This window comes from Schistocerca americana, chromosome 8 (assembly GCF_021461395.2).
Source record: "Schistocerca americana isolate TAMUIC-IGC-003095 chromosome 8, iqSchAmer2.1, whole genome shotgun sequence".
NCBI classification, from domain to species: Eukaryota; Metazoa; Arthropoda; class Insecta; order Orthoptera; family Acrididae; genus Schistocerca; species Schistocerca americana.
The window spans coordinates 422,385,432-422,389,017 of NC_060126.1; the positions used below are offsets into that span (position 1 = coordinate 422,385,432).

The 3,586-nt window shown below is 46.9% G+C and overlaps 1 pseudogene; it reads left to right on the forward strand.

Annotated features, from left to right (window-relative positions):
- Nucleotides 1–337: 337 nt before the first annotated feature.
- On the forward strand, nt 338–455 carry LOC124546292 (annotated as a pseudogene).
- The last annotated feature ends 3,131 nt before the right edge of the window (nt 456–3,586 follow it).

Consider the following 3,586-nt stretch of genomic DNA (forward strand, 5'->3'; position numbering starts at 1 on the left):
GAAATATTTCTATCTTCCGCTACCACGCGCAAAACTGCTCCAATCTCCAAGTCGTTCCCGCGACCGTGCGTCCGTCGCACACATGCTGTCCAAGCCTCTCTCTGTCCTGTGCGACCGTCCCTTGCGCCGCAATGTTCAGCAAAATCTTCCTGTATAATCCTACAGACGGTATTCCTAGTACTCCTCCCCCCCCCCCCCCCCCCACAAACACACATACCTCACCCTACCATCGAACTGTTCCCTCTTCCATTCACGAGTGGAGTGTGGGATGAACGGCTATCGAAAAATATTCGTATTTTCTCAGTGTAGCAATTTCAGGAAATTAATTTACGACGAAGGCAACGGCCTTGCCGCAGTGGATACACCGGTTCCTGTCAGATCACCGAAGTTAAGAGCTGTCGGGCGTGGCCGGCACTTGGATGGGTGACCATTCGGGCCGCCATGAGCTGTTGCCATTTTTCTGGGTACACTCAGCCTCGTGATGCCAATTGAGGAGCTACTCGACCGAATAGTAGCGGCTCCGGTCACAGAAAACCATCGTAACGACCGTGAGAGCGGTGTGCTGACCACACGCCCCTCCTGTCCGCATCCTCAGCTGAGGATGGCACGGTGGTCGGATGGTCCCGATGGGCCACTTGTGGCCTGAAGACTGAGTGGCATTTACGAAGAATCAATATGTTGTCCGACTCCTCCCGTAACGCACTCTGTCAGAATTTCAATGGTAAACCTCCCGCGATGCAGAGGGCCTCTCTAACAGCGTGTGCCACTGGAATTTTCTCAACATCCCCATAACGCTTTCGTTCCGACTAAACGCTCTCGTGACCGACCACCCCGTTCTTCCTAGAATCTCTTCTGTTAATGCAACCTGGTAAGAGTCGCAAAGTGGTGAGTAATGCTCACAAATCGAATTTTGTGAGACGCTTCATTCGTGGATTAATAAGACTTTCGTTAAAATTCTTCGAATGAATAACACCATAGCATATGCTTTCTCTATAATTTCTTTTATTTGCTCATTCAACCTTACGGAACTTGGTTGGTTATTCGTAGCTACTTTAGGTACTTAACAGTTTGCAGTGAGTCGTCACCTCTCCGTCTGGTTAGCTCCATTGTCTACAGTATTAAAAATACAAAACATGGGGACCACATAATCATCGTTTCATAACAGTCAAAACGTTCCACACGCGTCGTTTTCTCTTTTTTTTCTTTTTTTACACGTAATCACAGAGCATGGTTAGTATCATTACCCATTTTAGACACAGAATGAACGTCTTCAGAGCTCAAAAATATTAGGTGGAATTGGGCAAACGAAGCACCCTCTTCGCGCGTTGTCAACGTGTCCACAAAGTACAAGGCGCGTCCAGTACATTTTTTTCTAGGCCAGCTTCGACTGAAAAATGCGGGTTTGCTGTGGAACATTGTGAAATGCTCCCGCTGCAGCCCCTACAGTTTCATGAAATCTAATAGGTGGCGGCACTAAACGTAGTCTTCAAAATGGGGTCTGTAACAGGAGTGCGTTACAAACAGAAAGGTGTCGTTGGGTTTCTTTTGTTGGGAAACCAGAGCATCGTAGATATTGAGACATGCTTGCAGAATGCTTTCGCAGACCTGGCAGTGAACAAAAGCACGGAGAGTCGTTGGTCGAAGCGTGCGTCATCACCGCAACAAGGTGGAGCAAACAAGTCCGATCTCCCCGCGTGCCGGCCGGCCGCGCACAGCTGTGATTCCTGGACTGCTGGAACGTGCGGACAGTCTCATTCAAAGTGATCGATGGCTCGCAATGAAACACTTCGGTGCACAACTCGGACTCTTAATGAGTAATTCTGCTTGATGTTGTTCCCCATGGTATAACTATTAACTCTCAAGTGTACTGCGCTACCCTCAGAAAATTGAAGATACAACTTCAGTGTGTTCGTACCCACAAAAATGTAAAGGACCTTCTCCTTCTCCATAACAATGCAAGGCCTCGCAAAAGTCTGCGCACCCAAGAGGAGCTGAGGGGCTGAAATTTTAAATTTAGCATTTGACATATCTTTCACGCCGTTTGAGTCGCGTACCGATTCCCGTATGGAGGACATAGTGATAGACATCCCTGGGGTTGTGAAGCAGCTAAATGGATTGAAAATAAATAAATCGCCAGGTCCTGATGGGATTCCAATCCGGTTTTAAAGAGAGTATTCTACTGCACTGGCTCCTTACTTAGCTCTCATTTATCGCGAATCTCATGCCCAACTTAAAGTCCCGAGCGACTGGAAAAAAGGGCAGGTGACGCCTGTATATAAGAAGGGTAGAAGGACGGATCCTCAAAATTACAGACCAATATCCTTAACATCGGTTTGTTGCAGGATTCTCGAACAAATACTCAGTTCGAATATAATGAATTTCCTTGAGACAGAGAATTTGCTGTCGATGCATCAGCACGGCTTTAGAAAGCATGGCTCCTGCGAAACACAACTCGCCCTTTTTTCACATGATATCTTGCGAACCATGGATGAAGGGTATCAGACGCATGCCATATTCCTTGACTTCCGGAAAGCGTTTGACTCGGTGCCCCACTGCAGACTCCTAACTAAGGTACGAGCATATGGGATTGGTTCCCAAATATGTGAGTGTCTCGAAGACTTCTTAATTAATAGAACCCAGTACGTTGTCCTCGATGGTGAGTGTTCATCGGAGGTGAGGGTATCATCTAGAGTGCCCAGGGAAGTGTGGTAGGTCCGTTGTTGTTTTCTATCCAGATAAATGATCTTTTGGATAGGGTGGATAGCAATGTGCAGCTGTGTGCTGATGACGCTGTGGTGTACGGGAAGGTGTCGTCGCTGAGTGACTGTAGGAGGATACAAGATGACTTGGACAGGATTCATGATTGGTGTAAATAATAGCAGATAACTCTAAATATAGATAAATGTAAGTTAATGCAGATGAATAGGAAAAAGAATCGCGTCATGTTAGAATACTCCATTAGTAGTGTAGCGCTTGACACAGTCACGTCGATTAAATATTTCGCCGTAACATTGCAGAGCGATATGAAGTGGGACAAGCATGTAATGGCAGTTGTGGGGAAGGCGGATAGTCGTCTCGGTTCACTGGTAGAATTTTGGGAAGATGTGCTTCATCTGTAAAGGAGACTGGTTATAAAACACTCATACGAGCTATTCTTGAGTACTGCAAGAGCGTTTGGGATCCCTGTCAGGTCGGATTGAGGGAGGACATAGACGCAATTCAGAGGCGGGCTGCTACATTTGTTAGTGGTAGGTTTGGTCATCACGCGAGTGTTACGGAAATGCTTCAGGAACTCGGGTGGGAATCTCTGGAGGAAAGGAGGCATTCTTTTCGTGAATCGCTCGGTACTGAGGAAATTTAGAGAACCAGCATTTGAGGCTGACTGCAATACAATTTTACTGCCGCCATCTTATATTTCGCGGAAAGACCAAAAAGATAAGTGAGATTAGGACTCGTACAGAGGCATATAGGCAGTCATTTTTGCCTCGTTCTGTTTGGGAGTGGAACAGGGAGAGAAGATGCTAGTTGTGGTACGAGGTACCCTCCACCCCGCACCGTATGGTGGATTGCGGAGTATGTATGTAGA